The 14,430-nt window shown below is 40.1% G+C and overlaps 1 protein-coding gene across 8 annotated transcripts in view; it reads right to left on the bottom strand.

Moving 5' to 3' along the window:
* The window catches only part of EPS8 (EGFR pathway substrate 8, signaling adaptor), a 134,101-nt gene that overhangs the window by 91,236 nt on the left and 28,435 nt on the right, over positions 1-14,430 (bottom strand). For 4 of the 8 annotated variants that reach the window (XM_080562216.1, XM_080562217.1, XM_080562213.1 and 1 more), the window contains exon 2: positions 4,430-4,488. The exons of the other annotated variants lie outside the window; for them this stretch is intronic. The gene's annotated coding sequence lies outside the window, so the exon portion shown is untranslated. The remainder of the gene's footprint in view (positions 1-4,429; positions 4,489-14,430) is intronic. 8 annotated transcript variants of the gene reach the window in all.

Here is a 14,430-nt window from a genome sequence, read left to right on the forward strand (position 1 = left end):
AGTAAACACTCTGAGTTTTACATTTTCTATATGTCAACTGATCTTTCATCTAGAGTTTCAAAATAAATAAAATGGAAGAAATTTCCACCTCCAGAAGGCACCAAGGAGTATTTCAGATTCTGCTACAATAGCTACAATATAAATTGAGGCACCATAATAAAGCCTTCATTGTTTTATCTGCTAAGACTGTAGTGCTTGACAATTGGGTTTCTAGCAATTTCAACATTTTGCTATCTATCACATCGTTATTGGATCAGCTATTACAGTTTTGAACCTTCATCAAGTATTGCAGCAATTAACAGCAATTACAAACCTCTTCGGTTCACACTGTACCTTACCCTGTTCACAGATCCACATTTCCAGGAACAAAATAGCCCTGCACACCTGATAAAAAAGTAAACCAGGTACTAGAACATTACTTGCAACTCCTCATGGACAATACCAAGCAGAAGAAACTGAATATTTTATTCGGCAGTAATGATGCTGGCTCATGCTGCTAATTCATCATAAAAGTTGCACATTCAGTCAGTCACAGGTATTAACAGAAATACATTATTCATCTAGTTCTGAGTGAGAAACTACAGATAACACAAGACTACACAAAGATAACACAGACCGATCAGCATTTCTGCTTAAAATTTATCATGGTGCTGAAGTACTGTTGTTAGGATTATTTTATTTTATTTTTTTGGAAATATTTGTAAAAGTCCAAGGAAAAGAACCTGTTTAAAACAAAAATAAAAGAAAGCTACTTCATCCTCTACATCAGTACAGTCTAGAAAAGCATTTCATTCCTTAGACAGCTCTGCTACCTCTCCAAATACCCACTCTGTGGGCCTGGCATACTCTGCCAATGCCTTTCAATGCTCTCCATGTTCACCCCCACATATGTAAGCAGGAAGGGAAAGAGTTTTCCCCTCTGCTCTCCTGCCAATTCCCTCTGTTCAGGCCCAACTTGTGAAGTTCGAAAAACTCAAATCAGAAGCCAGCACGCTCCATGAGAGTACTGCTGCACTCCTTAGCCAGCCCCAGCCATTTGCTTAGGAAGGCTTTTCTGAGCTACTTCTGCTCAACAACTGTGTGGAAGGACACCTATTTGTCCAAGGGCTTGCAGATAAAGGTTTTTCACTTGCTGAGTGGTGCACAACTTTTAGTCTTTACTAGGTCAAATGGCGAAGGACTGAATGCTTGCTCTTTGCCTGCAGCTGATTTACAGATACTGCGTGTTTATAATCCAAAGTCGAAGCAGGCATTCAAATGAGTACCAGATCTTAATAACCATATTTTAACACTACTAAGGATTTTAAAGGAAGATAACAAGGTATTGTCAGCTCTAAAGTAATTGCACTCCCCAGCTAAGTTCTCTGATTAAACACATGCAAGAAAAACAATACACTTCAAGGGGGAAAAAAAGAGCATGTATTGACTCCTTCTGCCAGCCGTATTTTCTTAACATAATCCAACATCAATCAATCTCTTCACTCAGTGTGCAATTCACACCATCTCCATGTGGAACACATTAATGAGTTGCTATTTAAAAAAAAATAATCTGTATTTATCAGGTGCACAGCAATAACGGGTTCTGGTATACACAGTACTATTTTCTATATATTGAAGAAAAACTATGACATTCTTCTCTCACCACACAAGAATGGGCACTTCATTTCAAAGATACTGTGCTAGCATTGAGTGACAAATACAAGCTTACAAAGCCAGTCTGGGTGTTTTTTTGTTTCAGTGTTGTGTTTTATCCTTTCTCTGTACTTCTGCCAGAACTGAATTTAGTGTTAATTAAAGTGCTGATTTGGCACTTACGCTAAGGATGCAGCAGTGAGGCAGCTGTGCTGTTGTCCAGTGATGCTCAGAGACCACAATGATAAAACAGAGAACAAGAAGCTTGTACCAGAGCCTCCTGAGCTGCTGAAGAAACGTGTGAACTTAACCCACTGCATGAAGCCTCCCATAAGTGTGGGACTGTCCGTGGACAACATTTACCTGACCACTGATAAAAGGTACCCTTTGCGGCTAGAGACCATGCCAGATCCCTGAGACTAGAAATAACATATGACCCTCCTATTATGAAATAGGAGATTTTTCAGTGGCAGAGGAGGCTGTACTGTTTTGGCCCTCCAAAGGAGGCTGTCCCTTCTAAAAAGAAATGATATAATAAAAATTACATGCTTTGCTAAACATTTGGTATTTTGTGGTGAGTAAAATTCAGTTGGTAACAAATGTTTTTCCATAGATCTATGCACGTACCACAGCACAAGCCCAGTCCTCCCACTATAGTCTTGGTGAGGAAGAAACTGGAGAGAAGGAAAACATCAGAAGCTACCTGCGGATAAGACCAGAAGGCTGCAATCCAATAATCAGCTGGGTATCATACCCACTATGCAACTTACTAAGACCATTATTAAGCACCAAAGCCCTTACATTAAGTTATGAGAACAATGAATGCAGTCAGTGAGTGGCCATTTGTTGTTCTCAAATGTTGCCACAAATGCATTTTGCAAAGCAGCCTTAGCAGACATACTCCCCCCTCCTCTAGGTACAAACAAAATAAGAAATGATGCATGTGCACTGGGGCAAAAAGGAAGCATTGACTCATTTTGCTGATTTGAATAAGCCACTTCTCCTCCTCTTTAGTTCATCCCTCTGAAGAACGCTGATCTACCCCAATGCTACAAACAAATAAGAAAGAGCTGATGATAGAGGTTCATCAAAGTGTCAGGACAAAAAAACGGGCAGCCAGCACTGCATATGGTTTCTAGAAAGCTAACCACAGTTCATCTCCCCATTAGTTTATACAACCTACTTCTGAACACCTATCCGTACGTCAGCACAAAAATACTGCTTGCAGCCACTTAGCTCTCCTCTCCCCAGGCTACAGCATGGCACAACATAGGAAACTGCAAGGGTATCCCAGAGCCCAACCCAGGACACTTCACTTTGCTTTTTTGCCCTCCCTTTTTTTGGCAAACAGCACCCAGATACTACCCTGGTGTTACCAGGTCTCCTGATAATGTGAAATTCACACTTTAAAGAGCCCACTGACAGATGGATTCAATTTAAAACATGTTTACGAACAGCTGCTGCTGATCACAGGCTTGTAAAGCGAACCCATTCATCACAACATATTTCAAAAGAATGAACTGAAACAGAACAAATGAATTCAAAGAAGTAGGGGAGGTACAGCATTAGCCTTGGAGAATACGTCAGTTGGTAAGAAAACATGAACATGGTACTGCTATTAATTTATTCCTGTGAATGCTGGCTCCACTCTATTAGCGGCATTCTCCAGATTCTCAGAATGCCAGGTGAGAATCTCGAATAATGTGTTAGAAGACATAATTAAATATCTCCTCACTGAAGGAAGTTTTTAACTAAGCGAGCCACTGAAAGGAGCTGACAGTGTGTTTAAATTGTGCCGGTGGAAGCCTGAAGATGACAAGCTTCAAAACACTGTGGGAGGGAGAGGAGGTCACCTCCCCAGGTGCTCTCAACCAGCACGAAGTCCTGTCGAGTCTGCACGGGGCCACGTGCTCGGCCTTCCTCGGCTTCACTTTGAGTACTAGAAAAGGTGTTACTGTTTCTGCAAAGTCTTCATCTTCCTCTGTGATTCTCTACTATTGCTTCAGTCAAGATACAAGACAATCTTCAAAGCATTTAGCCTCACAAGTGAAACCACCAAGCATGATTCTTCCTATTTAAGAGATGAGGAGCTGACACAGAACTGAATAATTCACACTTAATGTGAATTTTTTCTTAATTCAGGAATTTTTTCTTAAATTTTCTTTTTCCTTAATTCAGGAATTATGCAGCACAATTAGACACTTTAACTTCACTGTGTTTGTCATGGCCACTGGATCATCCCCAGTGACTCAGTTTTTCCTAGGCACTTCCTAGAAGTTACATACGGAGCAACTTTGCCAACTCTGGGAACACAGGCAATGCACAGGGAAAGAAATTCTCTGAGAGCTGCCTCAGGTGGGAATTCATTCCTACCAGCTCCACTGGGTTTTCTAGTGGGGGAAAACGTACAGATCATAGAAGCAGACATGTATTTTGATGAAAAAATGCTTGTTATTCTCAGCATAGCAGCAATGCTATAGAACTTGAAATCAATCAAAATTTCCAGGCCCTTCTTGAAAGCATTTCTTTACCTACAAGTAATATTCATAACATCTTCAGATAACTGTACCACCAAACTATACTGGTAACAGTGAGACTTCATTGAAATTTTAAAGCACACACACCTCGTGTAAAATACTTCTACATGTATTCTAATTTGCACTTTTGTATCAGAATGCAGTTACCTTAGATTTTCATATATTAATGAAAAATAATCATATATTTTGAACTGCAGTGAATTTCATATTTGGTTGTAGTATTTATTGATAAAAGGAGGTTAAGAAGAAACAATACTTACATGCAGGCAATTCCTAGTTCTTTTCCTCTCTCAGTACAGAAAATGTAATCTTTGAAACACTAGGGGAAAAAAATAAAACCACCTTTCAGATAAATAGCATTTCCCTCTTTCCTTCCGCAGAGCACCCTTGTTAGTGTATTCCCATCTCTGCTAGCCTTACTCATGCCCAGGTAATGAAGCTCAGTGTCACCAGCTTGCGCAAGTGAGGCGTATCAGCTGGCCTGCAACTCCCCCGTCCATGCACACCTCCCTGACATCGCCCAGCCCCTGCTAGTAATAGAAGTAATGCAACGCACTGTATATGAGCGCTGAGTGAAGATCGTGTCAACGACTAGCTCTACGACAACAGCTTTGTTTCTTGACTCATCCTGGGGAGCAGGAGGACCGCTGCCTGAACGCATGCTCTGGTGCCGTGTGACAGGCAGCTTGTTTCACACAGGAGAAGTAAGTCAGCCGTGCACACTTGCCCTCAGGCCCTCCATGAAGGCTACTCATTGCCACAGCAGCCTCCCAAAACATGGGTGGGCACCAGTCCTGAGAGCTGCCTTCCTCAGGGAGTGAGGAGGAAGGTTGCTTCCCCGCCTGCGCCCCGCAGGGGGCTTGCTTGCTTGCTTTTGTTTTGATGTAATTGGATCTCATTGCTAATTTAATTTTCATCAGCTCAGCATGCATGCCCAAAGCAGAGAATGGACAGGGTTACACGTTAAACAAAAACATCTTTTTTACAGCCCCGGTTACGAGGGATGGGAAGAACCAGCTCATGTGCAACCCCTCCTTGCCACATGGCTGGGCAAACGTCACACGCTTACACATACCTACTGACACCTCACCTTCCCTATGTACTAGAAATAGCTGCTGGAAAGTAAACACCACACCTGTAAGCAAAACCCAAACCTGTTTAACTACCATTTCTTCCTTCTCCTCAACCCCCCTCCTGCTGCTCCTTTTCTTCACATCCACTTTCCCTCCCCGGGGAGCTTAATGGCTCTGGGTAGGTTAAGAAAGTCTGACCTAGACGGTAAAAATAACTGTTAACTCAGCAGAAATGAAAAGTGGAGTGTCTCTTCTCTCCCTGAGCCTAGAAGGAACAAACCAAAACCTTTCCCCAAGTCACCGCAGGAAAGAGATTATGAGCGTTTCTAAACCTTTCCAGCCACAAAGCACGAGATGAAACACTGTCAGTAATGACAAGCTGTCGACACCCTGCAAGCAGCGGGTCTCTCACTTGCAATACCAATCCTTCACCTGCAGCAGGGCACATGGGAGGCAGCACCTGCACCGCATTCGAAGATGGCTCTTGTAATGCCCACATTTCCCTATTTCTCCAAAGGCAAATCCTCCACCCCCCCCCCCACCCCATGAACGGCCAGGTCTTGAATGTCTTGATGGGAGAAAGCCCTCCCTACCTTTAGGATCTAAAACAGAGCATAAACATGTGTTTTGAAACACAGGATCAAAAGGAGAAAAAAAAAAGAACAAAAATAACCACACACATAATGGTTCTTAGGAATATTTTTTAAAACACAAAATAAAGGTGATTGGAGCAGTTAAGAGGAGGTTAAATCTCACTCCCATCAGGAATTAAGTTCTATTTTGCTGTGATGAAGCATTCAAAAAATACTCAACTAGCTTCAGCGATTCCATGGAGCCAAGCAAAACATATGCTAACAAAATTGTTTTGATTTGTTCAAATCAACTGCTTAAGCTAATATTTTTGTAACATTTCAAAGTATTCATTGATAGCTGACTGTTACCGACTTGCAGGCTTATGAAGGGTTTGGTGTTTCTGTCACTGTGTTTCAGCACGTCAACAACAATCAGCACCTGTGGTGAACTGAGGCAGGAGGTTCATTTACCTGATTCTTCAATATTTGTATTAGCCAATCACCTTGATTTAATACCGCTCTGACACAAAAGGATGCATAAAATTAAGAAAAAAGCTTTATGAATACAAAAACATGATCAATAAAAAAAAAAGGTTTTGAGAAAGTTTTGAGAAAACTCAGGTTACAAATAAAGATTACAACTGAGTGGGATTTAAAGCAGAAAGCAAAACAGCCTAACCCAAAGTGCAGGACACTCACCACGTATGCTGCAGTTGAAGCTCTAGGCCCACAGCATTACTACTGCTCTCAGGGAAGGAAGAAACTACATTTGAACTCACACACATTTCTAAAGTGCAATCACAGGCAAACCTATTCATAGCACCCAGTGATTTACGTCATGGTGTAATCACTACTTGACGTGATAAGCAGGCGTTGGCTGACTCGATTTTTATTTGTGCAATGAGTTTTCAACGTACCTTCCTGATGATCTTGGTCTTCAAAAGAAATAACTTCACACAGTGATGCTTTCCCACTCCTCCCATAGGGGAGCAAAGATTTTTGCCCTCTCCCCCATTCAAGCTGGCATTTGGGCTTGGGAAACAGACTGGGATCAGACGTGAGAGCCAGCAGCTACTCATGATCATGAGACCTTCCTTACCAAGACACAGACATGCTTCCACTGAGCTGCACAAGAATAATTTTATCTACTTGAAAGGATTAGGCTTCTGTAAAATTCATGGTCTCCTACTTCTAATAATTGAAAATACTGAAAAGTTTTTTATTTATTGCTGAAAAGAAAGCGCATCTACCCAAGTGACAGCAGTTTTAAATAAAAGCACGTCACTTCAATTGCTATCTTGCTTCCTATATTTCTATGCACTCAGAAAATCAATTGCAACAATTTTAAAAACTTTTCCCTCAAAGGTTGCCAGAGTTACAGCTGAGGTTGTTGTATTATTTAAGCTCTCGCATTCAGAGTTCTGGAGCAGTATCAAGCAACTGTGTACACCTTAAGTGGTTCCCAAGACAGCAGCTGTTATGCTTGCATTGAAGCAGGAGGAACAGCAGTAATGAGTGAGGTGAACCTAAGGGCACATATCTTGCAACTTGCAAAAATACAATGGCTACTTTACAATAGCACAAAATCTGTTTTTCCAAACTTTCCGTTAATTAAAACATACTGGTTTTAGCCTGGTTTAATAAACTAGTGGACCTTGAAATAACATAATTGAGTTCCTTGTTCTGTCTTTGCCTCCTCCAGCATAAAGCCGGAATTACACTGATGATTTTTCAGGCCAAAGTCATTTTCAAGTTAATCAAGTTAGCACGTACACCTCAGTCCAGCACCAACCTCCAGGTTTTTGTCCAAATATTCCAAGGAGCACTCATAACAACACAGTAAAAATCTGAAGGACTTGTACAAGAGCCCACGGTATATTTCCCTCTCTGTGCCCATCCTTACCAGGAACTCCTATCTTCTCAAGATGACTTTAAACTTCTGCTTAAAGCACCAATCCTCAAATCTGATACTCATAGGAAGATTTAGTATCTGATGCTGAGCTGTATCATACTGATACTTTAATAGGACTCTATCCACGTACAGAGCATCTACTTCACCCCAAGTTTCTCAGAGATGTTTGAGTCATTAGCAATAGCTAAGGGCACACACATTGTTTTTAATAGTGAACATGTGTTTTGCAGACCAGGCTGCATCTGATTAATAATTCCTTGGTGCAACACTACTGGGAAGACAGCAGTCAGCCCAGCACGACAGTGTCTTAAATAAAGCAAGTTGTTACAAGGTGCAAGGCAGCACTCCACACATTTGCTGTCAAAGAATCACAGCGTTTCAGCTGCTGGAAGAAGCAGATTGCCATTGTTTTATGAAGAAAAAGAAAATCACAGATGGGAGAAATTGACTGGAAACCACCTTCCCCTCAAAAAGAAATTGCTAGCTATTATCTTTTGCAAAGAGGGTACATCTAGTATTGAACTGAAGACAGGATCACGCTTCAAAGGTCAAAACAAGTATAGTTTTTTCTTTACAAAGCATCTTCAAAAGGAAGCTGGGGATGAAGTTTGTCTGTGCACAGCCACACAGAGTTTTAAATAGGAAAAAAAAAAAACAACCCACACACTTACATAAAAGGCTTTGGAGAGTTTCATTTTCTATTCAGCTGGATAGGGAGTGAACAAGCTCGCTCACACACTCATTTTTAATCATCCTCATGCTGACAGTAGCCAGTCACTACTTCTGTTATCAGAGCCCCACAGCTTGTATTTTCAGGCTATGAAGTGCTAAGGCACAGGGTATGAAATCTCCTCTGATTAAAAAGGTACTGTGATACTGCCTAGCATGACACACCAACTGCTACAGATTCAAAGTCTGGCCTCAATCAGGACGTTACTCATTTCATGGAGGGAGAGGGGAAAATAATAATCCATAAACATACAAACAAAGAGTAAGGATTTCCTAAGATTAGCTGGTAGTCTGGCTCAGTCTCATTTTCTCTCAGCTCATCAGTTCCCTCCTGGGAACAAACAAGCAAGAAAGGCAAGTCTTTGCATCCAGAAACTTACAATTTGCTAAAAGGTGCCAGTTATTAAAGAGACAGAAAGAGAGAGAAGCTGTACTTAGGTGCAACTCGCCAGTGACCACTTGTGCAAACGCCGCATGCCTGGGACTCGCACTGCAGCCTCGGAGGTGCTGCCCCTGCCGCTGCTCACTCAGTGCAAGTGGCTGACGTCTCTCCAGAGGCACTGAGAAGGCAGCTGCCCGAAAGGACAAATCACTGGAAAAATAGAAGGGAAACAGGTTCAGCTTAGCAATTCCACTGTGCATTATGCAATCAGTTGGACTTGCTAAGCACTGACTTCTTAAAAATGTGGTTTCCCATTGCTGTGTGAGAGAGAGAAGTACATCTCCACTGGAGTTCATCCACTGCTTTCAGACCCGGGAACTTTCTAAACACCAGTAATATTAAAAACAAACCTTCCATACAGCAAACAGAAAACTCACAGTCAGGATGCCCAGACAACCTCCACGCTAAATTCTACTGTCAAACACAGTTTGAGGATGGATTTCACCAGGCACCAGCAGCCACCTTGGACCCTATGGGAGGGAGATGGCACAAAATGTGTTGGGACTGAGGAGAAAAAAAAAAGTCAAAAAACTCCCCACAAACCAGTGGGGCAGGAGCCCCTGGGGTGCTTAGGAACTGAGAATTTTGGAAAGGAAGAATAATGTGAAAGCCAAGGCAAGAGGCAGAGGAAGGAGAAGAGAGCAAACACTAGGATTTTACTTATTTATTTTTGGAGGTGACAGTTACGATAATCTCATTTTCTCCACAAATTTATGCCACCCCTCAATACTGAATCTGGCATTCAATATTTCAGATGCATTTAGTCCTTTTCTACTTCATTTCTTTATTCACATCCAACACTTCCTTCCAACAAGTTGTACATACAAGTTGCTTCTTGCTTTGTAGCTGCACCATCCCAAAGGCTGAGCAGTCTTTCTTCCAACAAGTTGTATGTACAAGTTGCTTCTTGCTTTGTAGCTGCACCATCCCAAAGGCCGAGCAGTCTTTCAAATTTTACCAAACCTATGGTATTTGCAGTTGTATTTTCTTATGAGCTACTCTCTTTGGGAGATCATTATATTATTCCAGTTCTATGAGAGATCCCACAGCCTCCTCTCTTACAGGGCCAATTCTGCAGTGATGTTTTCCATTTTAAGATAAATCCAATTAAAAGTAATTAAAATGTACAGATCGATTTGATATAGCAACAGAGAGCACAGAATTAAGAAGAAGCTGCAGCAAGTCAATCCAGTGACAGGACAGGTGGCAACAGGTCAATTCAGTCAATCTGAATTGATCCAACAGTTGCATATTAACATATAAAATAGCATATTCAACCAGCTTATATACTGAACTTTATCAAGCTGCTTACTAACATACAGCGAGAGTTTACCTGGTAATCACCTAATTCTGTTAAAAATTTAAAATTTCAGTGTTTCAAGGAAAGCTAGGCAATTCATAATTTGGTGAACCTGCTCAACATACTTCAACTCAAGCCTAATTTGAAGAAATGACGACACACTGGCACAACACAGTGAGGCAGCATGGACTGCCCTCCATCAATACATCATTTCCCAGTACTAGCCTTGGCCTTTCCCAGCTCACTGGCCTTGTGCAAGACCCTCGACCTCCCTATGAGCATTTTCTCCCTAGCAAAACACAGATAATGGTGATAGCCCTCTAAATAAAATATGAGGGCAGGTGATGAGGAGAAGTCTAAGAGCCAGGTACTGTTACAAGCACATTCAGTGCCTACCAATACCCTTGGTTGGTGTGAGAGGGCCGACGTTGGTTTCCGAAGAATCAAGACCAAGCTTTGAAAAACACCATATGTACCAAAAGAGCCTCAGCAGCAAACCCTGTGAGACCTTTATGTGGGGGCCTCTGTATTTCATATGGGCAAGGGGACAGACACAGCCTCCTGAGGATACAGGCAAGTGGAAAAGGTTACCTCTACACCAAACAGGCTCATCTACAAATCTCTGAGACAGAGGAATAGACTTGACAGCATGCATATATATATATATATATATACACACACATACACACACGACACACCAACACACACGAGTACACCTCTTTTCTTTTCAAATAGCTATTTGTGATCTCCTTACTCAGAATTTAATTCTTCTGAGCAGTTTGGAAGAACTAAAGAACTCTGCTAAGAAAAGGAAGTACCATAAAAATACTATATTCATTGTTTCAAAGCTCCTTATCTCAAAAATTTGTGACAGGTTTTGAGATTCTCATTTGAAAGCCAATAAAAGACAGAAAAGGAAAAAATGGATTTCAGTGGAGATTCTCCAAGTTCCACCTTGCTAATGTTATTTTGCTCTTTGCAGCCCTGGACATGAGTGCAGTTAATGAATAATGACTGTGCAAACAAAATATCAGATATTGATGGGGGGAGGGAAGGGTGAAATAATTGTGTGGGTGGTTCAGATTGGACTTGCCATCAATTGGAAAAATTGATGCCCCCTTAATTATAAGAAAAAGGCTTTGCTAAAAGAGATAAGACTGACATGACAATCAAAACATTATACTCTTTGGATTTAAACGTAGGGAAATGCAAAGTTTATGAGTTTTGTTTGTTTGTTTTTAAATATAGCTCTTTGTCAAAAATTACATCCAGATGTGTATGTAAAAATTCACCTCACTTCAAAGCTGTTACAGCAGAGATTTGTTCAGATAGCATATATGCTTGCTTTTTTCACTCTCTGGGAATATTGCTTACTACAAGTAGTACTGCTTCCTACAAGGTACATGACATCTTTCATTTCCCTTCTAGTAAGAGCTCAAGTCAGTAGGAGTTACGGCCACTTGAAGAATCAGTTCAATAACCTATCAACATCACTCAAGATCCCCATTAATTGGCTCCACTGAATATATTATCAAAAGAGGGCACTAGAGATTTCTCACTGTTTGATTAAGGCTGCACTGCACACTTCTTTCCCTGCTCTCACTCAATTCCAGCAGTGCACGCCAAATTCTCACGTGTGAGAAATAGCTAATATAAGCACATGAAATGCATTTTCCTCCATACTCCTTTAGATAGCAAGCCAAAGTAGCTTAGTAATACTCTTGAAAAAAAAAATTATACTGAAGTTAAAAGGATGTCTTACTACAAAACTTGCATGCAATTCCTTAACTACCTGATAAAGAAAAATCCCTCGCAATAGATGTTTTAGTGCTACTCTATACTTCCACAGCTCTTTTCCAGTAATGAGTCACAAGATGTATTTACATGATCACTTCTACAATGAGATATAACCACTTCTGTAAAAGTGTTATTTTATAAACAGTGTTTACTGTCCTACAATTTATAGTCACCATTTCTATTTTTAAGTATTTCTCATCAGCAGATCTCAAATAGTGTTTAGAGGATTTAATTTAATTATGTTATTCATCTGAATCTGTAAATGTGACTTACAAAGTGGAAGCACAATTATATAAGGCAGAATTCATCCAGGAAACAGGAACTGTGACATTTAATCTTGCAAAATAACCAAGAGATAATTTAAAGTAAGGTATCTACAAAGAATCGTGTCTTTGCCAAGACACTGTTTGTATTGGTTTTGCAAAGAGGGGACAGAATGTTCTCTTCCAAAGAACCACAAAATAAACTTCCTGAACCAATGTGAGCTTTATTTTTGCTTGTATTTAATCTGAGTAAGCATGGCCTAGCCAGATTTGCTTCATGAAAGAAAACAGTTCAATTAATTTGGCATTGCTTCATCCTAAGAAAGCACAGACATACTCCTAAAAGTGAGGAGAACTGGCTACCTGAACAGATCTGGACCACAGCTGCTTTGTGAAAATAGCAATAGCCTGGAAGGTTTTTGTTGTTGTTTTTTCCAACCATTACTATTATTTTTTTAAATCATTTCTCCATAGCATTCTGAATGGCTGTAATCCATTCATTCCTTTTTTTCATTCCATTCTCTTGATGAACCCTAGAACAGTTTGAGAAAGCGGAGATAAGATGTGCAGCATGCTGACATTGCACAGCTAAAAGAACTTGAAGCCATCAAATACTTGTTAAATATTATTGTTATAGTGGTTTGTACCTAAGTTCTCCTTAAGACTTGGGTATTTAAAAATGTCAGACACTTGTTAAGAGATTATACTTAAGAACAGCATTTCAAAACTGCTCTACAATCCCATAGTAGAAGAGTCATCCTAAATAGACCAATAAATTCCCCCCCAAACCATGAAGGAGATATCAGGGAGAGGTGGTGATTTTACAAGAAAGATGGAAGCCCTGATGGAAGGGCAACAGAGCTACAAGTCATATCTCATGTTACTTACATTAATACAGTTTCCTAAATCTGAGTCAGATTTCTAGAAATCGTCCATCTGCAGAGGTTCAGAAGTGTTACAGTTTTGCTTTGTTTTTTTGTTTGTTTGTTTTTTAATTATTATTTTTACTGCTCTTTGAATTCTTTTATCTTCCTTGGTTTTGTCTGTACAATAATGCCAGGCTTGGCTTATTAGCTCAGTGATAAACAGTTTTAGTGACTATTTACTTTTCACTGTTTCCTTGTCTACTTTTGCCTTTTCCCCAGCTTCAACTTGTTGCATGGTGAACAATGAAATCTGTTTTATTTTTAGGTTCCTCCTGCAACAATGTTTAGATTTCGAGTTGTGCAAGTATCAGGTTTAATCATTTGAAAAGCAATCATTGCCATTTTTATTCTATTTCAAAAATGGTAAAAAATACATATATTAGTCTCAGGTTTTATAAAAGTTATTTTCATACATCCAACTTGTGTCTACTCATAAATTCGAGTGTGTAAAAAAGTTAACTAGCACATATATTTATACATAGAACCCTAGTTTTCCTAACTGAAAGGCACATCTCGGTAGCATTTTTAAAATTATCCTCTTTTAAGTTTAAGTAAAGAAAGATTAATATTAGAAGATTCACACTGTTAAGTCAATATCCAGTTGGTCTTAAATTTCAACAGACCCAGGATTTCTTGCTAATACTACAACAGACATATTTGTCTTTAAATATATGCATACAGTAAGCAAACAATACTGAAACATTTTTTCAGGAATATTAATGGTATTTGAATAAAATAATCTACAGACTTTAAAAGGATGTGCATACAGGATATCACAGTGGGAAACATACACAAGGATGACAGTAGCTTGAGCACAAATTCTCTTCCTGCTCCCACAAAGAGATTATAAGATTGTGAATGCTCTTAAAAACTGCATCAGCTCTCAGATCTTTGGCAAGGACTGATGCAACTTAAAAGATGTGTGGGAGGTATTACATGTGATATTGGAAGAAGAAGTAAGAAATATAATTTTCTTTCTTTTGGGGGGGGGTGAGGGGGGAGAACGGAAAGGTTGCTCTGAGGGGTGTTCAGAGCACAGCACTCAGTGCTCCATTCCCAGGCTTAACACATTCAATGTGACTTAGAGAGCATTTCAGCTACTTGTTTCTAGATATTTCCTTGTGGCAAGAATACCCATCATATCCCAATTCACCATGAAGAGAGTTTACATTCTCCTGCACTACCCAAAAACATTATTTTTCTTTCATCCTACCTCTGGCTTCTAAGGGGACATTGTTTGCTACAGG

The sequence above is a fragment of the Anser brachyrhynchus genome, assembly GCF_964034855.1.
Source record: "Anser brachyrhynchus genome assembly, chromosome: 1".
NCBI lineage: Eukaryota > Metazoa > Chordata > Aves > Anseriformes > Anatidae > Anser > Anser brachyrhynchus.